General features: G+C 41.0%; 1 pseudogene; it reads right to left on the bottom strand.

Moving 5' to 3' along the window:
- Nucleotides 1-1566: 1566 nt before the first annotated feature.
- LOC123101540 (BTB/POZ and MATH domain-containing protein 2-like) overlaps nt 1567-16041 on the bottom strand; it is a 21073-nt pseudogene continuing 6598 nt past the window's right edge.

The raw sequence follows: 16041 nt of genomic DNA, 5'->3' as shown, positions 1-16041 counted from the left end.
GGGCACGTAGGAGGGCTCCGGCCAATCCTCCTCCTGCTCGACCTCATCCATGTAAGCGAGCATCTTTGCCTCCTTCGCGGCCTGCTGGGCCTCCATCTCCTGCCGGTGACGGCGTCTGGGATCCGTAGTCGACTCCGAGTGGAGGGAATCGAGGATCGCCTGCTGCTCCGCTTGCAGATGCACGTCGCCAGCTTCCCCCACATCCTCCTTCGGCTCATCCTCCTCGTCGTCCTCCTCCAACTGCTCCTCCTGATCCGCTGCATCCCGAGGTAGCCCCGCGGCGATCCGGGCTTCGCGCCTTGCCTGGATCTGGTCAAGGAGCTCCAGCCGGTGCTTTGGCATTAGAAATGGGTAGCTCCTCAACTGGCGGAGTGGGGGCATGGCTACTAGGCGGACGAGGAGTGGAAACTGGCGGCCACGGCGGATAAGTGGAGGAAAATGTGGATGGTAGGGTTTCGGTGCCGGTGGTTGACTTAAATAGCCAGGCTAGGCACTACGCGGCCCGCCGGAGTGGCGCCACGTGGTACATCGGCCCGACGGAGGAGATGAGGTTCGGACGTGGGACATCGCCGTCAGTCCGACGTGGCGGGCGCGCCTGGGTGCCCCCATATCCACCCCATATTTTGGCTGGATATAAGGGGTGCTGGCCAGTCCGGACGTTTGAGGCCCGTTTGAGGCGCCCGTCTGGGTCACGGTGACAAGGCACCAAATTGAGAAGAAGTCTTGACGAAAGTACCCTTAACTAATTAGGTAATTATCAGCTTAATTAGCGGCAACTAAATAACTGGGACATAATATAAAGCAACTAAATCTTGCTGCGCCAGAGTAAAATCAATCCATGGCATGAGAGGGAGAAAGAAATGCGAGCGCATGCAAATAGGAGAGAGAATTTTATTTTACTACCTTCCTATTGGAGACTACGTACTACTTTCTATCTAAGGCATGTACTGGATGGTGATAGAGCACCCACTAAAAAAATGAGAGAAAAAGATAAATACATATTACATTGTGAAATTTTTGCCAAAAGGAAATACACATTACTTATTATATACAACAGACAGACAAAGTAATACACATATGAACTTTGCGAGGGAGAATATAGATAACTAGTATACCACCGTCCCAGTTGAAGGAACAATATACGACATGATTAATGCAAGGAGAAACCCAACCGCAAAAAAAATGCATAGAGAATTTTTTTTTCAAAAAAAAGGTTAACTCTCGGCCTCTGCATCAGAATGATGCATACGGCCATAAAGGCACGGAGAAATGCACTCGCAAAAAAACGCACGGAGAAATATACGAGGGTAGAACGACTAGCGAGTGAACTTGCACTGTGCAGCAATGCACATTGATGTTGACGCTTACATTCGAATTAATAGACCATCCATTTCATGGAGAGACAATTTGCCCATGAGTTGGATCTTGTTGATTCAGGAGCATATATGCAAATTACACGATGAGACAAAATCAAGACATGTAACTATATAGGATCACACACACACGCACGCACACACAATCTCTCTCATCTAGCTCTAAGGATTCATGCGTACCATATATAGAGTGCTATTTGCTTTGGTTCGAAGCAAGCTTGGTAATGAGCTCGTTCAAAACAGAGGGATTAGTCCTGGTCAAATACTCCCAGCCATTAGTTTCCATTATTCTTTGCAGGCATGAGAGGGATTGGGCTTGGATGAACCTCAAACATGCCTCTTTCAAACCGTGACAATGGTGTCGCTCGGTCAGAGCAAGAGTGGACCCCACCGAGCTCACGCGTACCTCCTCGGACAAGTGCTTTTCACATATGAACTTGAGCTGCTCGAGGTCATATCTGTCTGCCGCTGCAAACAAGTCTTGTAGCCATTCCAACCTCATTGCATCCTCTTCTTCAACGTCTTGAGCTTCGTCCTCCTCCATGTCATCCTTCTCCATTTCTGGAAACGAGTCAGTGTAAATGAAGCTGAGCAAAGCGCTGAATATGTTTTTTTGACGGGAAACTACAGCGGGCTTACGCTAGCCTGAACTTATATTAGCCAGGGAGAGATGACAACATTCAGATAGTTACATAGGATGAAGAAAAGAAAGATTACAAGGGGTCAGCCCCCAACAAATGGCAGATGATAAGCTAAATTCTCGTAGATAAGTGATACAACATGGAACCCCAGTCCTTTAGAAGGGTCTGCTTGACCGCATTTTTGCAGCGATTAGACCAGAACACAAGATCCTCTCCAGATCGTCGTAGAGTGACATACAGATCCTCATCGTGAGCATGGAAGACCATAACATTTCTCCGCTTCCAAATAGACCAAAGAATGGCAATGATAACTGTAGAGCGAACTTTATCAATTGAAGGGTTAGACCAAATATCTTGAATATGTTCGACTTCTGGAGGCCGAAGAAGAAGAAGATTGTCCCAAAGCAACTTGATGGAGTGGCAGTTCAACAGTAAGTGACTTGTGGTTTCTTGCTCATTGCAAAATGGGCAAGTATCGGAGCTTGACATCCCATGCCGGAAACGCCGATCATTTGTAAATAGTCTGTCCCGGAAGGCTAGCCAAGTGAACAACCGACACCTATTTGGAGCATAGTTCTTCCAAGTAGCCGTGGCGTACCTGTCCTCCGGCCTAGCTGCAAACACAGAAGCATATGCTTGTTGACATGAATTTTGACCAAGATAAAATAAAATGCATAAACCACATAAAATATAAATGCAAAACGACAGAAATCTGTTTTATGATGAAAAGAATCAGTTAATAAAATATAATCAATCGCTCAGTGGACGATCGACAAAAATAAGCATATTATATGTTCGAACGTTGATAATGCACACATTAAACCAGAAATTATAAAATATGAGAAAATAAATAAATATTCATCAAGTTCTGTCTGTCCTGTATGTACGTGCATCGTCGCCGACGGATATTGATCTAAAATTTCACCGTTAAAGACGACACCAATATTGTCGAAGCATCGTGCAATATGTTCCTCCATCAAAATATCGTCGTATCTTAATGAATGCACACAAAATAAATTTGATAAAGATAGCTAATAATAAGAGCGATCCGCTGCAAAAAAAAAGATCCATTGGATTGCATACATACATGCATGAGGTGTGCGTACGTGACATAGCTAGGCATGCATGTCAAGAGACCCGTACGTTGTCATGCCACTTAAGAAAATTAGCCTTAATGAATTACTAGAATCAGGCCTAGCCCAGTTTTATAAAATGGCTATGCATGCACAAGAGTTGCCTCATCATCCATAAGCCATACAAGCAAATGGATTAGAGCAGCAGTCCACACGTTGACAGATGGTGGCCTAATTAAGCCCATATTGGCTGATGGGACATTGCCGGATAATTAGTGATTAAACAAATAAAAAAGAAAAGAGCAGCCCACTCCCACTCCCACGATTCCCACGATCCCACGATCGATCAAACGTGGGCGCGCGTCCTGGGAGAGCTTCATCTGCTCGCCCGCCCCTATAAATACCCCCATGCTCGTTTGCTCAGGGGTTGGTCTCTCATTTGGTCGGTCGGCCTGCAGTTCATTTTCTTTCCTTTGCTAAAAATCACACACACATACAAACTCACAAAGAAAAGAGGAGAAGGAGGTAGGCGTGCTGCGTCCTGTTGGTTTGAAGGTGAGATTCAATGGCTCTCTTCTAGCCCCTGGTTTGGCCATTGTGGTACAGGCCAGGGAGCTTTTTTTCTTCTTCTTCTCCTAAATCTTTAGCCCTTGGTCCGGCCATCACGGTACAAATCAAGGGGCATGTTTCATCTTCCGAAAATTCTTGTTCTTGGTTCGGCCATCGCGGTACGAATCAAGGAGCATATTTCATCTACCCAAAATTCTTGCCCTTAGTCCGGCCATTGCGGTACAGACTAAGGTGTATGTTTCATCTCCCCAAAATTCTCGCCCTTAGTCCGGCCATTGCGGTACAGACTAAGGTGCATGGTTTAATTTATCTCAAAATTTTGTCTTTGGTTTGGCCATTTTGGTACAGTCTAAAGAGCATGTTGCATCCATCCCAAATTTTTGTCCTTGGTTCGGCCATCGCGGTACAAACCAAGGAGCATGTTATATCTACCCCAAACTTTCGCCTTCGGCTCGGCCATCGCGGTACGAGTCAAGGAGCATGCATGGTTCTTGTAAGCACGGTTCCTTTAAATGTTGCGTGCACTTCGTCCCATTGATCTCCGTCTTGGTTCGGTCCCTTTAGCGATACAAGCCAAGATGAACACCGCGTTCCTTTGTTTGGTCTCTATACATGGATACAAACCAAGAGAGTGTCATAGGTGCGAAAACCTCATATAAAAAAATGCCTTAACTTGGTCATCATAAAAAAAATGGATATGACTAAGTTGGAATGAAATTACGAGCGCGCTAAGCTGAACTCATGATAATCTTTTGTTTGGTTGCGCTACGGGCATTATGTGTCACGTAAGTTGTAATACAAACAAGAGCATAAAATACAAACCTTCACTTGGTTACGCTACACGAGGGCATTATCTTAATGCTACTCGGTGTTAGTAGTAATACAAGCAAGGAAAAACTTAATTAAAAATGCGTTCAAGCCACACACGCAAAGACCAAAATCATGCAATATGAATTATAAAACATGTTGCATCATAAAAACCAAGCTTACCTGGTTACGCTACACGCGGGCATTGTCTTCATGCTACGCGGTGTTAGTAGTAATACAAGTGAGAGAAAATTAAACAAAACATTCGGGCCACATGTTTTGGCCAAAGTCAAATAAAATATGTCATGAAATGCTCCAATGCTATAAGAGCCTAAACTATTAGCATCATCACAAATGGATCACAAACTTACTTTACGTGGGTTCTGCTACACACGAGCGCCAATGAAATGACGCTATGTGGAGTTAGTGCTAATACCATGTAAGGTACAAACATAAACAAAAAATTATATATGTCATATGATCATGCAACGCCATAACTGCTCCACAAACCTTTACTTGGTTACGCTGCACGCGGGCATTATATTAGTGCTACGCGGTGTTAGTAGTAATACAGGTAAAGAAGAACTTAATAAAAATAGGTTCACTCCACATCCACATATGCATACAAAATTCATGCAAAATACATGATAAGGGATATTCCATGTAGCCCAGATAGGCTTTAAACAAACAAAATATGATAAGCAAACTCCACTCAGGTCAGGCTCGATACTGGGCGGACTCAGAGTCAACAAAATATGGCACATATCACATGCACCATAAAAAAGCATCAAGATTGTGTCAGAAAGCTTCAATCCGTTACGCTACACACGGGCTCCACATCGGTGTCGCGCGGCGATAGTAGTAATGTGATGATGCAAAACTTATTAAAATTGGCATGTCACATATATATATGCCACCAAAACCAAAGAGGTCATATAAAAATCCTAAAGGAAAATACATACCCATATCCTATGTGCCAAATGTAGGATAAAACTATGCCTTGCCAAAATCAACCTGCATTCCGCATATAAATGAGGTTGAACACACAAAAATGGTTGCATGCTAGGAAATATATTCCCAAACATCACACATAAAATCATAGAGGAGTACTTGCATGGAACCAAACTTCAAGCTCACCAAGCAGGAGTTCGTCGTCGACCGCGAGGAGGATCTCTCTTGTAGAATGTTGTAATAGGAATGTGATGCAATCCTATGTAATAGATATGTTGGAATTCTTAATCAGGGGTTTTCTCTTCGGAGATGTAATTAACAGAATTTTTATGTAAATGTAAGAGTTCTGGAAATAATGTACCTGCGATGTTTGATTCTATTTTTATTTTATGCATTTAAATTTCATTCTGTATCAATGACGTGGACGCGTGTTTCACGCCCGCCATTTTCCCGTCATCAGATTCTGGCACGCCCGGTGGGACCTATTTCTCCCCTCATCTTTGAATTCCAACATAGGTTTGCAACACATGAATTTCCATAGTACATGAAACATAAAGTATTATGTATGTATACACGAAAAAAGGATGAAGAAAACTAATATATGGTTTTCTTTAGTTTGAAGGTATGGAAGGTCGGGTGCCGCAGTCAATGAGACTCCGCATTGGAGACATTTGGCTTGATGTGCCAGTTGGTCCATGTGCGACTTCAACAAATCAGCGTATGGATAATATGACTGCATCACCGACTGAACATGACCAAGGAATGGAAGTCTTCTCTCCACTCAAGTTTGGGGGAAGTATGAGGGTAGACAAACAAGGAAAAGGGAAGACAATGGACAAACTCCACTATGAGCAACCTATGAATGGGGGCAATACCATGACTATATTTCGCTCCTCATCGTTTCTTCATGGAAGGACGTCAAAGGTTCAGAATAAAGGTCAAGTTGATGCTTCAGAGCCTATTCTTCCACTGGCTGATAAATCCATTGGAGAATGCTCTGAGACGGTTCTCAAGTTTCCCCTTGAATGCAAGAAAAAGCACCCCAATTCCCATGGCTATGAAACATGTCATGTGAACCCAACGTCAACATTGTCAAGTCCTTTGTCGTCATCAACACCCATTGCATATGATTCCTCTCAGACTTCGTTGGAGTCGGTGTGCCATCAACCTCAACAAAGAAATGTTCGCCATGTCAACCTTCACAATATTAAGGTCGGCAAAGTCCGTATCCAATTCCCCAAGAGTGTCGACAACAATCATCCAGATCGCCTTTTTCATATCAGCAAGGGCGGTATAAGAATTCATACTACGGTGACTAGCAACCCTTCAACAGTTGTTGCCTTCATCAGGTTCATCTGGAAAAAGTATCTTAATCATGCCAAGTGGCGTGTTGTTGGCCTTGACTGTGAATACACTAGATATGTTCACAGCAAAGAGCGTAAGAAGCTTCCACTTGAGCAACAAGTTGTTCTCTCTAATCAAGAGCCACAACGTGCTGCTGTCTTGCAGCTTTGTGTGGGCAAGAATTGCCTAATTTACCATCTATACCAGGCTCATGCCAAGAGTTTTATCCCTCCACTTCTGCGCAATTTTCTTGACAATGACACAGTCGAATTCGCGGGTGCGGCCGGCAATGACATAGAAAAACTCAAGTTCTATAACTTGGGTATCAGAAAATCTGTTGATGTGCAGGGACTGGGTATCAAGGTTCCTAACCAAAAAGCAGGGAATTTGGCTTCATTGGAGAAGCTAGCAAAGAAGGTTGCAAACATAAGTCTTAACAAGGACAAAAGCATCACTGTCAGTCAGTGGGAAAAGTCCAACCTGGATCATGCCCAGATCAAGTATGCATGCTTGGATGCCTATGCGAGCTTCGAGGTTTACAGGCGACATTCCAACATAACCGGTTATCTTAGAGCTCGTTGAAAGGTTTGTTCATAGGTGAAATATGTAAGAAAAAGGTTGTTCAGTCTTTATCAAAGAAAAGGATGTACATGACCATTGTTTCTTTATATTATGGCTATGACTATTTCACTAGGTGCATTTTTTTAATATGATGATGCAGGGAATAAAATGTTCTTGTATCATCATAATTTTGTTCTCATAGAAGACAAGTGAATTTGAAGGGAAATGACATATATTTTGCATTAATGCTCGCAATACAAATGCTGCAACATTATTTAAAGAAAATTGTGACTCACAAAAACAAAATCACTCCATACCCTCACGAGTCTAAACTGGGGCACCCCAAAAAAATGCACTCCAATAAACTTACGAGTCTAAACTGTGATAGAAAAAATATCACTCCATACCCTTACGAGTCTAAACTGGGGCACCCAAAAAAAACTCCAATAAACTTACGAGTCTAAACTGTGATAGAAAGAAAAATATACTCCAATACCTCACGAGTATAAACTGTGGTATAAAACATATATTACTCCTATAACTTACGAGTATAAGCTGTGACTTAAAAGAAACATATACTCCATACCCTCAAGAGTATAAACTGGGGCACACAAAGGAAAATACTCCAATACCTCACGAGTATAAACTGTGGCATTAAAACAAATATACTCCAACAACTTATGAGTTTAAACTGTGATGAAAAAAATCATCAAACATACTCCATACCCTCATGAGTCTAAACTGGGGCACAAAAAATTACTCCAACAACTTACGAGTATAAACTGCGATGCAAAGAAAAGAAATCATCAAACATACTCCATACCCTCAAGAGTATAAACTGTGGCACACCACAAAAAAAATAAAGACTCCCACGACTTACGAGTATAAACTGTGATGCAAAGAAAAGAAATCATCAAGCGTACTCCATACCCTTAAGAGTATAAACTGGGGCACATAAAGAAAAAAAATACTCCACACCCTCATGAGTATAAACTGAGGCGCAATTTTTTTTTCAATGACTTGTGAGTATAAACTGTGATGCAGAAAAAAAATCAAACATACTCCATACCCTCATGAGTATAAACTGGGGCACAAAAAAAACTCCAACGACTTACGAGTATAAACTGTGATGAAAAAAATCACCAAAATAAATATATATAAAACCCCATACCCTCATGAGTATAAACCGGGGCACGAAAAAACCTCCAACGACTTACGAGTATAAACTGTGATGAAAAAAATCACAAAAATAAATATATATAAAACTCCATACCCTCATGAGTATAAACTGGGGCACCCAAAAAACATATACTCCAATAAACTTATGAGTCTAAACTATGGCACTACAAATACAAATAAACTGATGGTTCACATACCTTAAGAGCTAACTATGGTCAACTTGAGCAAATTTATGTTGATGAGTGTAAGGTGTGGTGCACTAAGAAAGTACGGACCATGCTTAAACTACTCAAGACATAAAAATCAACTTTAATGGTTATAACAAAGGGTCGAACATAAAGAATGACATAGTTGCCCATCGCGAAGTAAAATGCTATTTAATAAAAGGCAAAACAAAATGAAACACAAATATGAGAATAACTCATTCCTATCAATTTTGAGGAAGGAATGTGTGCTCCATGATGATCTCTATGCTTGAACATTGTTGTTTACTTCCATGATGGGCCCAAAGGGGATACTAGCGCCAAGAAGGTGGTGTCATAAAAGAGCACCACCATGCTCAAAAAGTTTTCAACAACCCCAGGCGGATGCAACTCCACTGAAAGTAAATAAATATGCAAGTTTATGGGAGAAGATTCAAAAGAGTGCAGGGAGCAAGTTTTACCCTGAATCTCCTATAGTACTAAGCATGACATCAGAAAAATATTCTCCATAGATGTTGGGATAATATTCGTTCCAAACGCCTCCTAATATGTAGGATTTGTGAGACGTGGAAATGAAATTTGTTCTGGGTACCCCATGGCGCGCGGGAGGGAAGTTCATCTACAGCACTCCCATATATAACTTTATGCAAGCGAATGAAGATTCTACCCCAGGAGGTTGGGGGAAAATCAACCTTACCTTATCCAATATGCTAAGGACAAACTCATCCAAAGATGTCCAAGGCTAGAAAAACGCAATATCATTTAAGGTTGAAGGCATCTACAAACGTCAGATACATATCACCGCTATCGAGGAATACATGGGTAAAGTTCATCTCGCCCTTCAGCAAAAGTGGGAAGGGATTGCTGAATCTTGAAATCATTTGGCTACTAACATATATAACAAAACGAAATACATCATAGAGTCGAGACGACCATCCATCTTGAGGCATGTTGTGCATATAAACATGCATGCATACTGCAGCATGAGGCCAGGGTACATCATACCCTACAAGATGAGCTACATAAAACAAAATACTCTGAATCACATGAGTATAGTAAGATATTCAAGGCAACATGAGTATGGGTTGTTAGCCAAATGTACAAAAAATATTATAAATTTATATATACTCCAACATCTTAAGAGTATAGACTGTGCTGCAACAAATCGATGGAAATCAAATACTCATCAAAAAATTGAAGTTCAAACGTGTGCATCTGGGAGTAAATATTCCTAACATCATATTAAATAACCATATGTCTAAGAGTGCTCCAATGCTGCAAGAGACAAAACTGTGAGCATACATTGTTCACTCGAGCAAAAGGTGCAAGATCAATCATATTTCACCAAAACTTGCCTCACTGGCTCAAACTGGAAATGCAAGTCTGCATAAAAAATCACGGTATTGTCAGCCTACATAATGATTGATCTAAATTTCAGAAGTGTTTTTGGAAAATGGCAGAAGCACTTATAATCAAGTGGCTAAAGCCCACTCGGGAGTACCACCAAAACAGAAAAAAGATCAATTACGCTCCTTTGTTTCTTTTGAACGGAAATATGTTAAGAACAAACAATATCTTCTGTGAAATCGTAGTAAGTCAAAGAGCAATCAATTTCAGACATATGATCCAATCCCATATCAACACAAGCTAGGTCATTGAAATAACTCTCTAATGCTTAACAAGATCAAAGTATAAGCATGGATATTCTCTGTATAAAAAAATCCCACTCTTTCATGAGTCTTGCGAGAAACCAAACTAATAGCATCATCTTTTCAAAAAAACAAGGGTGGCGTGAATTAACAAAAATAATAGTCAATAAATATGATCAACTTGACAAATACATACAAAAAGGTATACCATTAAAATATGGTAGTAAATCAAGAGCATTGGGACAAGGGCACCATCATCCAAGGATGCTACATGTGAAGCATATATCCAATGGCGCATAAGGAAAATGCACACTCAATATCCAGTGCCAAAAAAAATCCACCCAACAGGTTGGCGATAAATCCAATCTTTCCATATCCTAAATACTGGGGGCAAACCCATCAAGATTTGTCAAAAATAATCATATATATGTCAACGCAATGCTTCCGAATTTCTCAACGAAAAAGTTGTGGATGAGGTCATACCATGATCTTTCATGTGGTATAGAATGCTAAGAGTGCATTCTAGTGCAACCAGACATCAAACCCAGCGACCTTCAGGTTACATATGGTTATGCCAATTTTCATCCAGAACAAATTATGCGGGTTGAGGAGTGACTTCTGTTGAGGAGCAGTTATCTCAATTAAATGTTTTCTTCCATTAAAACTAGGAAGAATCTGCATACCTTGGAAATAAATAACACATCCTCAAGCAAAGAAAGTTATGTATCTTCTTGTGTCACTCTTGAGATAATAAAATAGGTGATTTCCCAGCAAGCTAAGGCTCAATATATGGAGACAGGGCATGCCAACTGGCCAAGGTATGTCAAACCATACCCTCCATATGGTGGGTTGACCCCTTTTCCAATCGAATGTTAACATATAGCTCATATAGTTGTTGCGTACCAAGATTCGACACGTAGCAAAAGCTATATTCTTCCGACAATTGTTCAAATTTCATCGGGACTAATTGTGTCCTTGGTACAAAAAAAAATTACAACCATGTTCGATCAGGACTCGAAAAAAATGCAAGATATCCTTCTTGGATATTTTGTAAAAAAAAATCACATGTTTCCCCAAATTGGCCTCTACAAAGAAAAAGTTGAACAATATTGTTTTCTAAGTTATTATTAGGTGGAGAATTTAAGCCTCAGTGTGAAGAACAATTCATTGAGGTTGGCACAATATGGATGTCTGCAGATAGTCTCCTACCAAGTATGTTGGCACTTACAAGGGGTGTGACGAATCACTTTTGACGACTTGGCCCTCAAAGCCACCAACATAGGAAACCATGAAGAAAAAGTTGCTCATCAAAATCATTCCATTGAAGGACCCAAGACTACAAACAGTCAGAGTTACAACAAAAATGAACAAAAAACATACTCCAACATAAATTATTGGCACCATGCAAACACATCGACAGAAAATACTTTGATGTTACGCAAAGCATGATTCGCTGGCAGCATGACTACAAAAGCATGATATGTGTATCCTTCATATGGAGAATATAAGCTCCCAGGATATACGAGTATAAACTAGTAGCCATGTATGGAGCGAAAGAGATATAATGCTCCAATGCTATATGAGCCTAAACTACAAGCGTCGTCTGAAACTTTGAACACACATAAAAATGCTCAATGCTATATGAGCTTAACTATAAGCATGTTTCAAAAATGTTAAATTTGATCCAATCTTCATGAGTTTAAACTCCCAATGTTAAGTCGTGCGCTCCGAAAAGAAAGAGTTCCGAGCCTAAGTTATAATATAAAAAATGCACAGTGTAGACAAAAAAAACTGCACATCCACGTATAGCTGGGATGCATTTGAATACAAAATCAGATGCTGAAAAAGAATACTAAAACAAATCATGAGCCACGTACAGAAATATTGTAAGCACAAAATAGATTGTCAAGTTTCGAGCTCTGGGTCCGAGTAAAAAAAATCATCGAACCCAGACCTCGAGGGGCATCTGTTGACATGAATTTTGACCAAGATAAAATAAAATGCATAAACCACATAAAATATAAATGCAAAACGACAGAAATCTGTTTTATGATGAAAAGAATCAGTTAATAAAATATAATCAATCGCTCAGTGGACGATCGACAAAAATAAGCATATTATATGTTCGAACGTTGATAATGCACACATTAAACCAGAAATTATAAAATATGAGAAAATAAATAAATATTCATCAAGTTCTGTCTGTCCTGTATGTACGCGCATCGTCGCCGACGGATATTGATCTAAAATTTCACCGTTAAAGACGACACCAATATTGTCGAAGCATCGTGCAATATGTTCCTCCATCAAAATATCGTCGTATCTTAATGAATGCACACAAAATAAATTTGATAAAGATAGCTAATAATAAGAGCGATCCGCTGCAAAAAAAAAGATCCATTGGATTGCATACATACATGCATGAGGTGTGCGTACGTGACATAGCTAGGCATGCATGTCAAGAGACCCGTACTTTGTCATGCCACTTAAGAAAATTAGCCTTAATGAATTACTAGAATCAGGCCTAGCCCAGTTTTATAAAATGGCTACGCATGCACAAGAGTTGCCTCATCATCCATAAGCCATACAAGCAAATGGATTAGAGCAGCAGTCCACACGTTGACAGATGGTGGCCTAATTAAGCCCATATTGGCTGATGGGACATTCCCGGATAATTAGTGATTAAACAAATAAAAAAAGAAAAGAGCAGCCCACTCCCACTCCCACGATTCCCACGATCCCACGATCGATCAAACGTGGGCGCGCGTCCTGGGAGAGCTTCATCTGCTCGCCCGCCCCTATAAATACCCCCATGCTCGTTTGCTCAGGGGTTGGTCTCTCATTTGGTCGGTCGGCCTGCAGTTCATTTTCTTTCCTTTGCTAAAAATCACACACACATACAAACTCACAAAGAAAAGAGGAGAAGGAGGTAGGCGTGCTGCGTCCTGTTGGTTTGAAGGTGAGATTCAATGGCTCTCTTCTAGCCCCTGGTTTGGCCATTGTGGTACAGGCCAGGGAGCTTTTTTTCTTCTTCTTCTCCTAAATCTTTAGCCCTTGGTCCGGCCATCACGGTACAAATCAAGGGGCATGTTTCATCTTCCGAAAATTCTTGTTCTTGGTTCGGCCATCGCGGTACGAATCAAGGAGCATATTTCATCTACCCAAAATTCTTGCCCTTAGTCCGGCCATTGCGGTACAGACTAAGGTGTATGTTTCATCTCCCCAAAATTCTCGCCCTTAGTCCGGCCATTGCGGTACAGACTAAGGTGCATGGTTTAATTTATCTCAAAATTTTGTCTTTAGTTTGGCCATTTTGGTACAGTCTAAAGAGCATGTTGCATCCATCCCAAATTTTTGTCCTTGGTTCGGCCATCCCGGTACAAACCAAGGAGCATGTTATATCTACCCCAAACTTTCGCCTTCGGCTCGGCCATCGCGGTACGAGTCAAGGAGCATGCATGGTTCTTGTAAGCACGGTTCCTTTAAATGTTGCGTGCACTTCGTCCCATTGATCTCCGTCTTGGTTCGGTCCCTTTAGCGATACAAGCCAAGATGAACACCGCGTTCCTTTGTTTGGTCTCTATACATGGATACAAACCAAGAGAGTGTCATAGGTGCGCAAACCTCATATAAAAAAATGCCTTAACTTGGTCATCATAAAAAAAATGGATATGACTAAGTTGGAATGAAATTACGAGCGCGCTAAGCTGAACTCATGATAATCTTTTGTTTGGTTGCGCTACGGGCATTATGTGTCACGTAAGTTGTAATACAAACAAGAGCATAAAATACAAACCTTCACTTGGTTACGCTACACGAGGGCATTATCTTAATGCTACTCGGTGTTAGTAGTAATACAAGCAAGGAATAACTTAATTAAAAATGCGTTCAAGCCACACACGCAAAGACCAAAATCATGCAATATGAATTATAAAACATGTTGCATCATAAAAACCAAGCTTACCTGGTTACGCTACACGCGGGCATTGTCTTCATGCTACGCGGTGTTAGTAGTAATACAAGTGAGAGAAAATTAAACAAAACATTCGGGCCACATGTTTTGGCCAAAGTCAAATAAAATATGTCATGAAATGCTCCAATGCTATAAGAGCCTAAACTATTAGCATCATCACAAATGGATCACAAACTTACTTTACGTGGGTTCTGCTACACACGAGCGCCAATGAAATGACGCTATGTGGAGTTAGTGCTGACGCTATGTGGAGTTAGTGCTAATACCATGTAAGGTACAAACATAAACAAAAAATTATATATGTCATATGATCATGCAACGCCATAACTGCTCCACAAACCTTTACTTGGTTACGCTGCACGCGGGCATTATATTAGTGCTACGCGGTGTTAGTAGTAATACAGGTAAAGAAGAACTTAATAAAAATAGGTTCACTCCACATCCACATATGCATACAAAATTCATGCAAAATACATGATAAGGGATATTCCATGTAGCCCAGATAGGCTTTAAACAAACAAAATATGATAAGCAAACTCCACTCAGGTCAGGCTCGATACTGGGCGGACTCAGAGTCAACAAAATATGGCACATATCACATGCACCATAAAAAAGCATCAAGATTGTGTCAGAAAGCTTCAATCCGTTACGCTACACACGGGCTCCACATCGGTGTCGCGCGGTGATAGTAGTAATGTGATGATGCAAAACTTATTAAAATTGGCATGTCACATATATATATGCCACCAAAACCAAAGAGTTCATATAAAAATCCTAAAGGAAAATACATACCCATATCCTATCTGCCAAATGTAGGATAAAACTATGCCTTGCCAAAATCAACCTGCATTCCGCATATAAATGAGGTTGAACACACAAAAATGGTTGCATGCTAGGAAATATATTCCCAAACATCACACATAAAATCATAGAGGAGTACTTGCATGGAACCAAACTTCAAGCTCACCAAGCAGGAGTTCGTCGTCGACCGCGAGGAGGATCTCTCTTGTAGAATGTTGTAATAGGAATGTGATGCAATCCTATGTAATAGATATGTTGGAATTCTTAATCAGGGGTTTTCTCTTCGGAGATGTAATTAACAGAATTTTTATGTAAATGTAAGAGTTCTGGAAATAATGTACCTGCGATGTTTGATTCTATTTTTATTTTATGCATTTAAATTTCATTCTGTATCAATGACGTGGACGCGTGTTTCACGCCCGCCATTTTCCCGTCATCAATGCTGATCTTGCCGAGATCGGCTTGTTGTCGATACGTCCAACACGACGGTCAGCCACTAAAGGGTTCCGAGTTACAGTGGCAATCATAACACGCAGTGCGGCAAGTTCCTGTTCCGCAATCGAGGAAATCCTGGGGCGAAGGTCCAAACACAAAACCGGATCACCTAGAACCCTAGCCACCGAAGCATTCGGCCTAGTAGAGTGAGAGAAAATAGCAGGGAATCGAGCAGCAAGCGTATTGTCGGTCAACCATACATCAAGCCAAAATTTGGAGATATCACGGTATAAATTCAAACCTTTAGAGAGGTCTTTCCAAACCAAGGAATCAAGAGGAGAGGCGTCACCAAGGTCACGGTTATTGGACCAGCCATATAATGATGCCATCCTGGACTCCCAGGGGGGAGAGTTTGGGCAGTGAATTTTTGCTAGATGTTTGAAAAGGAGACATAGGTTTTGAGAGCGCAAACAGGTGAAGC

The sequence above is a fragment of the Triticum aestivum genome, chromosome 5A (genome assembly GCF_018294505.1).
Source record: "Triticum aestivum cultivar Chinese Spring chromosome 5A, IWGSC CS RefSeq v2.1, whole genome shotgun sequence".
NCBI lineage: Eukaryota > Viridiplantae > Streptophyta > Magnoliopsida > Poales > Poaceae > Triticum > Triticum aestivum.
The sequence above is the reverse complement of the archived record's forward strand: the minus strand, read 5'-3'. Positions and strand labels throughout refer to the sequence as shown.